Below are 12427 nucleotides of genomic sequence, written 5' to 3' on the forward strand. Positions count from 1 at the left end.
AAGGAGGACATGCCTTCAGTTATTTCAGATTATAGGCCTATTTCTTGTTGTAATGTGATTTACAAAATTATTGCTAAAGTTATTACTAACAGAATTAGTCAGGTCACTCACAAGCTCGTGGGATTGAATCAATCAGCCTTCATCAAAGGGCGTAGCATAGCGGACAACATCCTGCTCGCTCATGAACTTGTCAGGAACTACCACAGGAAGAATACCAGTCCTAGAGGGGCAGTTAAAGTGGACCTTAGGAAAGCTTTTGACACCGTGGAGTGGGATGCCATCGAAGCTAGTCTCATTGCCTTCAAGTTCCCCCAGAAGATCATTGATTGGATTCTTAAGTGTGTTTCAAGTGTCTCCTACACCATTTCGCTAAATGGATCCTTTGTTGGCTGGTTTGATGGCAAGAGAGGGTTGAGACAAGGGGACCCTCTATCCCCTTACCTTTTTGTGTTGGTTATGGAGGTCTTGAATCCGTTATTCCAAATGCAAGTTGATCATGGGCGGTTTGATTTTCACCCCAGGTGTAAGAAGCATAGCATTACCCATCTCTGTTTTGCTGATGACCTTCTTATCTTCTCCAAAGGGAATCGCAAAAGTGCTCTAGCCATTCAAAACGTCTTGGAAGGTTTTAGAGAGCTCACTGGATTAGAAGTCAACCTTGATAAAAGTGCTTTTTTCTTGGCAGGTAACAATAGAGGCTTGATTGATGATTTTTCATCAATATTGGGAGTTAGGAAAGGCACTTTGCCTATCAAATATTTAGGCCTTCCGCTTCTTTCCTCAAGACTCTCCTTTAGGGATTGCTTCCCTCTGGTAGAGAAGATGACTCAGAAAATCAACTCTTGGAAGGGAAGATTTCTTTCTTATGCGGGTAGGCTGGAGCTTGTGAAGTCTACTCTTCTAAGCATCAAGGTTTTTTGGTGCAATTGCTTTGTTATTCCATCCTTGGTTGTTAAGGAGATAGAAAGAGTGTGTGCTAGATTTCTTTGGTCTGGTCCGGACAATCTTAAGAGCAATAGTTTGGTTAGTTGGGAAGACATCTGTAGACCTTTCAAAGAAGGAGGCTTGGGATTGGGGAGCATCTCTACTTGGAATTCAGCTGCAATTTCTAGATACGCTTGGATGATTGCCTCTGACAAAGTCACACTATGGAGCAGTTGGGTAAAACACCACCTTGTTAAAAAAGAGAACTTCTGGACTCTTAAAATTCCAAGGGAAGCATCATGGAGCTGGAGGAAAATTCTCAAAGCTAGGAAGTTAGCCTCAGACAACACTCTTCACTTGATCGGCAATGGAAGATCTACTTCTTTGTGGAATGACCCCTGGCACCCATCAGGAATCTTAAATGCTGTTTTTCCTGAAGAACTAGCACATGATTTGTTAGTTGGTCCTAAAGCAATGGTTTCAGCCATCATAAGGAATGGTAGTTGGAGCATTCCTATGGGGAGGGAGTCCCTTTTGTCTGATATCTCTCCTTTCCTTGGCCAGATTCCCATCTTTGATGGAGTTCCGGATCGAGTAATTTGGAAGAGCAATGCAGATGGTTTATTCTCAGTTAGTTCAGCGGTGAAACATTTGTCTACCCATTCTAATCAACCTGTTTGGGAGCACATGGTTTGGAACAGTAGCAGCATTCCTAGACAGAGTTTTATAGCTTGGCTTGCCCTCAAAGGTAGACTAAAAACCTTGAAGAAACTCAAATCTTGGGGCTTAACTGTTGATGCGACTTGTTGCCTTTGCAGAACCCAAGATGAAGACACCAACCACATTCTTAGTGGCTGCCATTTTGCGAAATGGATATGGACTGAAATTCTCAAGAAGTGCCTAGTGAGTAGAGTTGTTGGAGAGTGGGCCGATGAGGTAGAGTGGGCTGCCATAAGCTTTAAAGGAGGTGCTCCTATCCAAAGAATTAAGAAGGTAGCCTTTTGTGCGTTTATTTACCACGTTTGGAGGGAAAGATGTAATAGGATCTACCAAAACAAATTTAATGGCCCGGATCAAGTGCTTCAGAAAATTGTTGAAGATGTTCAGATTAAGTTTGAGGACACCTTGACCGAGGTAGAAGACTCCGACTACAATAGATCCTTCTTGAATGCTTGGGGTACCAATGCAACATTTGTTCACAAGCCTAGTATTTTTTGCTCTTGGTTGAAACCAAATCAAGGAGTGTATGCCCTTAACACTGATGGATCGTATTCAGAAACTAGAGGAGGCTATGGGGCGGTCATTCGAGACCATGATGGCGAGGTGGTAGCTGCTATAGCTGGGTGTGAAGACCCAAAATCGGTTATTTACCATGAGATGCAAGGTATTCTTCATGGGTTACAGCTTGCTAGTTCCAAAGGATGCTCTAAAATCCAAGTTCAATCGGACTCCATTATGGCTATTAAGATTCTAAATGGCAGATGGAACTCCCCTTGGTATGTTCAGCACTTGGTTGGGTCAATCAAGAGCTTATTAGCCGGTTTCAATGATGTTAGTTTCTTGCATGTTTTTAGAGAAGCCAACAAGGTGGCTGATTACCTTGCTTCTTTTCTTTTTTCTTTGGGTTGTTTGGAGATTGTTTGTGGATCTTCGCCTTCCCTCGTTTCTCTTCTTTCCCAGGATAAAAGGGGCTGTCCTTTCCTGAGGTTGTAGCTGGTCTGGGTCTGCCTTAACCCTGTTGACCTTTCAAAAAAAAAAAAAAAAAAAATTCTTTTCACTCGTATCTCGAGGAAATATGTATATGAGTACCACATCAATGCAGTGTGAAACAATGTCCCTATCGAGATTTTCCTGATAAAAATCAACAACCTATCAAGTCCATCCAAAAACCAAATTATGTCGACAGATTCTTAATCAAACTGTCTCCTTCTCATTTTAGGCTAAAACGGTCTATTTTTGAAAAAAGGTGAGAGAAAATGACTGATGGTTACAAAGGGCCAGCCGCAGTAATGACCAAGAAATATATCTTGAATATTTGAGATATCCTTTATGTTTTCAAAATGATAACATGCCCCTGGACCTCGGTCTCTCTTGTAAATAAATAAGAAAATAACCTAAACGCCCTCATTTTTCAACTTCCAATAATTTTTTTCTTATTCTCAACATCAGTCATTTTCAACCATTGTCCAAAATAAATTTCAATCTATTCAACTTCTTTAATCCATTGTTCTCAACCTCTCATTAACTCTTCATAGAAAATCTTTGATTTTTTTTTTACACAATTTATTTTTATAATCTGTTGTTTAGCTTGGTAATCAAATTTGGATTCATCAATTATTCGACAAGGGTTAGTTTGGTTAATTGGGATAAATCCGATAATTTTTGAGTGCTTCTCACATAACGTAGCCATACCAAAAAAGATCTTTCTAATTATCGAAGAGGGGCAAATTCATTAGGATGAGAAAGGAAAGATATCTTCTTATTATAAGAACATCTGTTCTTATTAGATGTTTACAAGAAAAAAAATATTTATAAAATTTCAAGGATTATATAAATAATGATTTTTTTTTCTTTTAATTCTTTTGAAAATGCCTTCATTTTCAACCTCCATAAAATATTATCTTTTTCTTGAGATTTGAAAGTTGAAGAGTAAAATTTTTACCCTATACTACGATTAATCAATAAATCATTGATTAATTATTCAAATCATTGGTTTAATTGGCTGATCTATTATTTCATGAATTTTGTGATAAGAGTTCATATGGCTTTAAAGTTGAAGTAGCTATATCTAAGGTTGAAGATAATGGCTTTTAAATAATAAAAAAAATGAAAGGTTTTTCACTAAAAGTTGAAGATGAGGGTATTTATATAATTTTTCATTAATCTATTGGAGAAGACTTAGGTCAAGGGATGTGTCATAAATTCAAAACATTGTCGTATCTCATTACGTTTCTTAAATTTCAAAACATAGTTGATGGAGATTTGACATTAGCACTTCCGTATACGGCTCCTTGAGAAAGACTCGTCAAGGGCCAATTTTTTTTTGTTTTTGTTATTTTAGAAACACCCTATAAAATTGTTGATGTTAGGTTTACCCCTATAAGATTAGGCTTAGTCCCTTTGACTGTTAGTCAACGTTATTTTTCTTGACGATTTAACTGTGAAATTTAAATATTTTTCAAATTTCGATTTAATATTTTAAGTATTTTAAGAGTATTTTGAAAAGAAAAAAAAAATCAAAATCTCACAATTAAATCATTAAGAAAATGCAACGTTGACTTATGTTCAAGAGGGGTAAGCTTATTTAAATCTTTAGATAAATCTGTTTTTAATAAGTTTAGTAACTCAGTGCCGACAATATTTGAATATAGGTCTCTTGTATCATCAATTTGCAATGTTGCATGATAAATAAGATCAAATTACAAAAGTACCCACAACTCTCAATGCTATTAGAATAACTCCAATTAGATTTCAAATCTCTATATAGAGATAAAGTCCTTCGAAACTCCATCGGCCCCCATTTTGAAGATTTGGGCTATTTACCACTATTCATGTCTTTGTATATGGTGTTCGAAGAAATGAAGCCCTTGTTTCTATCACTATTTTTCTTTTCTAAATACATATAATAATATCTCTCATTTTTCATAAAGTAGTTTAGAGGTTTCAAAATAAAGAAGATGCCAATTTGAAGTCCTTGGTCGGAGTTGCTCTTGACGACATGTTTAATAATTGCATCGAAGTTGTTTTCGATGGAAATGACTTCCTTGGAAAATGATTATAGCAAAATGAATTTTTTGAAAAAATATTTAATTTTCATTTATGAAAGTGTGAAAAAGATATTCGAATTTTAATTTTAGAGTTATAATTATTATAGAAGAGTAACTTCTTGAAGGGCAAGAAAATATTTTCCTACCAAAAAGGAAAATTTACTTTGTCAAGGAAAAAAGAAAAAGAAATGAATTATAAGATTAGATTTCAATTTTTCCTTGGGATACATGATTACATAAATTTATAGGGATGTGCGATTGTGTATCTAAAGGAAAAAAAATCTATGTCACATTAGGGGGTATTTGTCAAAAAGCATGGTTCAAATCAAATTTCTAATGAAAAAACTAATCAAACAATATAAAATATGATTTTCAAACACACTCTTAAGATTTGGGATTTGAGTTTTGGAGGACTTGACATGAGAAGATTCCAATTTAACAGCTCATGCGATTGATTTGATGTCAATAGTGACTTGATCCAATTGGAATATGAACCAATAATATTGAAAAAAATATATGAATAATATTTTAGAATTTGAATATGTGATACGTGTACCATTCCAATTTGTCACCAATTTACGTTTAAATATTGCAAAGTGATCCATTATGGGGTTTGAATCGGACCTAATATGATATGAGATCGAACTTGAATCTTAGTGGTTTGGTTCTAATCTGATTTATGGACTATTTATTAACGTCCTATAAATTATTAAATTGTATTCTTATTCGATCGGATCCTTGTAAGCAAGGGCAGAGCCAAGATTTTCTTATAATAGAGGAAAATTATAATTAATTGTATAGTTGAAAGACTTAAAGATAAATGATTTGAGAGAAAAATTGAGAGATTTTTTATTAAAAGTTGAAGAAAAAGATATTTAGATAATTTTTAATTAATATACGGGAAGTTCCCATCAAAAGGAAATGTCATTGAGGGAGTGAGGACTAATGAGACATATAATTAGTTGAAAATATTGCCCCCACCAGCTCCTTTCTAGCTCCGCCCTGTTTGTCAGATCCAACTGTCTATTTGGATCAATTCGAATGGATCATCTTAGATTTGATCCGATCCATTGACAGTCCTAATCTCCTCAAATTCGGACCAGATGCATAGCACCTTTACATATCCAACGGTTCATAATCATGTGGTATCAAAGCACCTTTACATATCCAACGGTTCATAATCATATGGTATCAGATATTAATTTACTACCAGACAAACAGATCCAGATTCCTACACTGAGGAATCTTTATCGAAATTGAAGAAAAAGTTGTGGGGGCTATTATGCCTTTTCAAATAGCGTCGACCATAATTCTTCCCACCATAGGTTGGACTAATTAACAAAGCTTTCCAATCAAAATTAGTAACTTAAATAACTGAAAAAGAATCTATGTGGAACCCACTCACGATAGACCCTAAGGTGATTTAGACATGCCCCCCACACTTTTTGGCCAATATAAGAGATACCCCAATGTTTTCAATCTGATGATATGTCCCTTGACCTAGGTTTTATATGAGAGATTAATATGAAACTGACCTAAATACCCTTGCCTCCAACTACTATATAATACCCCTTTAATATTTTTTCCCATGAAATCTAAGACGTTGAAGAGTGATTTTTTTGCTCATAGATTTTTTGTTAATAGTATTAGTAGACTCTCCGTGCGTTCCACATTAAGCATATCAAAAGTAGTTTTGTAACTAATAAGGGTAGTTCTGTAAATTGGAGATGTCATTCAATACACATGGCTTATGGGATTATTGCATCCCGGATTATTTGAGTGAGCAAAAATAAATTCGTGATTGAAAATGAAGACACTTTTAGGGTATGTTTGATTGTACATGAAAAATAGGGTAGAAAATCAATTTCAATGGAAAATGACATTTTTCAAGTATTTGATTGCACATGAAAATAGAAAGTCACTTTCCATGCAATCAAACATACCTTTAAATTAAACCCATCTTCTTCAATGTCTTGTATGATTTCAAATATTGTCCAAAATCAATATAACTTACTTGAGTTAACTTGGTGTCGACATTCACCAACAAAATGGATGTACACCACGTTTCATGCTTCACCTCATCTCATGAGACAAACAAGATGATTTGGATGATATTTTGAAAATTTCGATTGAACTGTCTGTTAAGCTTGATCGGGTTTTGTTTATGGGGATTTTTTACTATTTAAATAATAAAAAAATGTTCTTGTAACAAATAATCTTATAATCTACCTTAATTTATTAAAAAATTATATTTTAATAAATAATTGTAAATCAACATATGGGTTTTTTTTTTTTTAATATGTTTCTTTGAGATGTCATCTATATCCGAACCCAATTGATATATTGATACAAATCTTTATGTAAGAGAGTAAGGAGTAATGTAGTTAAAGTGGGTCTCATTTGGGAGATAATTTGTTAGATGTAGTTATTTGATTGTGAGAATTCTGGGTGTTGTGTGTTGGTGTGGGTAAAGATAATGGATAATTTTAACGTAGTTTTTCAATTATTATAGGACTCTTATTATGTATTTAATTCTTATATAGTATGAATGAAATTTATGCAAAAAAAGAATATTAACAATCTTATCGGATTTTTAAGATTCACCATTTCAAATTGGTGGCTTAGGTAACGATCTAATCTAATAGGCTAATAGGGGACATAACATATATCCTATCCAAAAAATCAATACAATAACATAATCCGATTATTATTAGATCGGTTCCTTATTGGAATCCAAATTCTTAATTCTGGACCCATATTTATCAGATGGGGATTGGATTTTAGGTATGGTGTGATCCATTTGACTGTCTACCTTCATTCGGTTGATGAACCAAAACTCAATCTAGGGAAATAAAATTGATCTTGATTGATGATTTTCAACCATAAATTGGACTCTTTTTAATGGGTGGTTGTAAAACTACCAACTCGATAGTATGTGGAGTGACCATGATAGGGATGGATACTAGTTCCAAATCAGTGGGCCTATTCATTGTAATTTTAATAACAACTACCCAACTAACCAGATATTATTTTGTCTCAAGATATATTTGAGAAAACCCTATCTCAAAGATTTGGGATCGGATAAATGAATCTTGTTCCTCCATTATACTTTGTTGGTAGCCATAAGTTCATATCTCGTTGTGGAATTGTAATTGGTGCTCGTTGAATAACCATTTGAATCGTGATAATTTGACACCCCCCTCTGACATACACTCCCATCACAAAACCGTATATCATTTACCTCAGAAAAAGATCTATGATTCTATGTATCTCGATGCGTATGATAGAGGGGAGCGTTAGAAAATCATTACTCTAATCATTTTGGTCGATTTTATTTTAATTTATCGTCCATTAGAGCGTATCTTACATTTTTCCAAATACATCTATCAGAGACTAATAAAAATGACATAAATCCCTTGGTTTTTCCTTGAAAATATTGGTTTCTTGGGGAGGTTGACGAAGATAGTTTGAAAACGAGTTTAAATAATTTATCCAAGAAATTGAAGAAAGTGGGTTTTGGAGAAACATAGATCTCCATTTGACTCGATTGGATTATAAATAGCATCATTTTGATTTGAGTGAGTAATATAAAATTGGATTTTGATATTTTTCCCCATTTATATCTTTACTATTATAATGAGAGAATGTCGCGCCGCATTTATTGTCATTTCGTTAATAAAATTACAACCAAATGATTCCTAGCGTCACATTAATTTTCTAAATTATAAAAATATCTTTTTGTTATATTATCTTCAAAATTCCCTTATTTAATATTTTAAATTTAATTACAAAAATACCCTTTTAAAATAAAATTATAAAATTATAAAATTTTCAATTAAGTGTGGAACCTCATATCACACTTCTTGACGTGAAAGTGTAAGAAAACCAGATACTTTTCATCGAGATATGAATAAAAAAGCATATATGTTTCTGTCCACTTTCATATCTAAAAATACTTTTCACTCGTATCTCGAGAAAACATGTCTATAACTACCAATGCAGTGTGAAGCAAAGTCCCTGTTGAGATTTTCCTGATAAAAATCAAACACCAATCAAGTCCATACAACAACTAGAGATTCTCAATCAAAATATCTCCTCTTATTTAAATATGAAATTACATAAATTACGTAAACTTGTCTCCTTATCATTTTAAGCTAGAAACGGTTTATTTTTGGAAAAAAAGTAAGAGAAAATGACTGATGGGTACAAGTGGGCGGCCGCAGTGATGACCTAGACATATATCTTGAATATTTGAGATATCCTCTTTGTTTTCAAAATGATAACATGCCCCTTAACTTCGGTCTCTCTTGTTAATAAATAAGAAAATAACCTAAACACCCTCATACAAAAAATGATGTTTTTGATTATCGAAGAAGGACAAAATCATTAGGATGAGAATGAAAAGATATCTTCTTATTAGAGGAAGATTTGTTGTTCTTATTAGAAGATGTTTAGAAGAAAAAGAAAAAAGTCGATAAAATTTCAAGGATTATATAAATGATGTTTTTTTGTTTTTGTTTTTTTTAATTCTTTCCAAAATACCGTAATTTTCAACCTCCATAAAATATTAACTATTTCTTGAGATTTGAAAGTTGAAGAAGAAGTTAAATTGTGAAGGTTGAAGAGTAAAAATTTTACCCAATACCACGATTAATTATTCAAAATCATTAATTTAATTGGCTGATCTATTATTCCATGAATTTTGTGATTAGAGTTCTTGAGGTCTTAAAGTTGAAGTAGCTAAATCTAAGGTTGAAGATAATGGTTTTTAAAAAGAAATAAAAAAATAATTTTTCACTAAAGGTTGAAGATGAGTGTATTTATATCAATTTTCATTAATCTATTTGATAAGACTTAGGTCAAGGGATGTGTCATTAATTTGAAAACATAATCGTGTCTCATTACGTAAGTCTTAAAAGACATTTGAATTTGATGGAGATGTGACATTTATCAGTTCCGTGTACGTCTCCTTAGAATAAGGAGCATGAGACCAACTTTTCAAGATTTAATTTTTTATTTTATTCTAGAAGCACTCCTATAAAGTTAGTGATGTTAGGTTTACTCCTACAAGATTAGGCTTAGTCCCTTTGACCATAAGTCAATTTTATTTTTTACAATTTCAAAATGAAATTTTAATATTTTTTAAATTTTGATTTAATAATTTAAGTATTTTAAGAGTATTTTGAAAAAAAAAATATAATAAAACTTCACTGTTAAATCATTAAAAAATCGTAATGTTAACTTATGTTTAAGAGAGATAAGCCTAATCTCGCATTTTAAAAGAGGATAAATCTAATATTATCAATTTTATAGGGGGTATTTTCAAAATAAATTTATTTAAATTTTTAGATAAATCTATTTTTTATAAGTTAAGTAACTCGGTGCCGACAGTTAAGTGTCATCATCAAAATACTTTACCAACTTAGCTGGTTTTTACTTGCATCAAGTTGCAATATTGCATGACAAATAAGGTCAAATTACAAAAGTACCCACAACTCTCAATGTTATTAGAACAATTTCAATCGGGCTTCAAATCTCTATATAAAGATAAAGCCCTTCGAATCAAATTCCAATTAACTCTCATTTTGAAGATTTAGGCTCTTTATCACTATTCATGTTTTCGTATATGGTGTTTGGAGATATGAAACCCATGTTTCAATCACTATTTTTCTTTTTTAAATACATATAATAATATTTCTCATTTTTCATAAAATATCAGTTTTGACCCTTTTTTTGTTTTTGTGAAACATGTTTCAAATATCATTTTTGTCGTCACCCTATTATATTCCCCCTTCTATTTTTGTGAGTGAGTGAATAATATTTTAAAAACTCATAGCGATTTTGAAGCCTGGACTGATTGGGGATTCAAAAGTGGTTTAGAGGCTTCAAATAAAGAAGATGCCAATTTGAAGTCCTTAGTCAAAGTTGCTCTTAACGACATGTTTAATAATTACATAAAAGATGTTTTTGATGGAAATGATTATAGCAAAATGGATTTTTTTTTTTAAATATTTGATTTTCATCTATGAAAATGTGAAAAAGTCATTCGGATTTTACTTTTAGAGTTATGTTTATTATTGAAGAATAACTTCCTTAAGGACAAGAAAATATTTTTCTACCAAAAGGGAAAATTTACTTTATCAAGAAAAAAAGAAGAAAAAATGAATTATAAGATTTCATTTCATTTTTCCATGACAATTTATGAGCAGATGAAAATCAATTGAATAATGATTTTCTAACGCTCTCCCTCTAATATACGCTCCTTGACATGGCATCTGTTAAGATTATAGATCTTTTCCTCGAGATACATAACTAAACAAATTTATGTAGATATGCAATTGTGTATCTGAAGAAAAAAAATCTATGTCACATTAGGGGGTGTTTGTCAAAAATCACAGCTCAAATCAAATTTCTATTGAAAAAATTACTCAAACAATAGAAAATATGATTTTCAAACACGCCCATATAGTATAATGGTTCAAGGATTTGAGTTTTCCAGAAGCACTTAACATGAGAAGATTCCAATTTAACATCTCATGGGATTGATTTGATGTCAATAGTGAGTTGATGCAAATGGAATATGAACCAATAATGTTAAAGAAAATATATGAATTATATTTTTGAATTTGAATATGTGACACGTGTACCATTCCAATTTGTCACCAATATTAAGTTCAAATTCGGACTAGATGCATAGCACCTTTACATATCCAACGGTTCATAATCATATGGTATCAGAGCAACTTTACTTATCCAACGGTTCATAATCATATGGTATCAGATATTAATTTACTACCAGACAAACAGATCCAGATTCCTACACTGAGGAATCTTTATCGAAATTAAATGAAAAGTTGGGGGGCTATTATGTATTTTCAAATAGCACGAACCATAATTCTTCCCACCATAGGTTGGACTAATTATCAAAGCTTTCCAATCAAAATTAATAACTTAAATAACTGAAAAAGAATCTATGTGGAGCCCACTCACCATAGACCCTAAGGTGATTTAGACATGCCGCCCACACTCTTTGGCCAATATAAGAGATACCCCAATGTTTTCAATCTGATGATATGTCCCTTGAACTAGGTTTTATATGAGAGATTAATATGAAACTGACCTAAATACCCTTGCCTCCAACTACTATATAATACCCCTTTAATATTTTTTTCCCATGAAATCTAAGATGTTGAAGAGTGATTTTTTTGCTCATAGATTTTTTGCTAATAGTATTTGCAAACTCTCCCATGCATGCCACATTAAGCATATCAAAAGTAGTTTTGTAACTAACAAGGGTAGTTATGTAAATTGGGGATGTCATTCAATACACACGGCTCATGGGATTGTTGCATCCCGGATTCTTTGAGCACTATGAGCAAAAATAAATTCGTGATTGAAAATGAGGACACTTAAATTAAATCCATCTTCTTCAATGTCTTGCATGATTTCAAATATCATCTAAAATCAATATAACTCACCTGAGTCACCTGAGTCAACTGGTGTCCATTCACTAACAAGATGGATATACACCACGTTTCATGCTTCACATCATCTCATGAGACAAACAAAATGATTTGGATGATATTTTGAAAATTTCAGTTGAATTGTCAGTAAAACTTGGTCGGGTTTTGTTCGTGGGGATTTTTTATTATTTAAATAAAAAAATGATCTTGTGACTAATAATCTAATAATATATCTTAATTTATTAAAAAAAAGGTATATTTTAATAAATAATT

Source organism: Akebia trifoliata, chromosome 12, assembly GCF_017979445.1.
Source record: "Akebia trifoliata isolate Shusen 1 chromosome 12, ASM1797944v1, whole genome shotgun sequence".
Lineage (NCBI taxonomy): Eukaryota > Viridiplantae > Streptophyta > Magnoliopsida > Ranunculales > Lardizabalaceae > Akebia > Akebia trifoliata.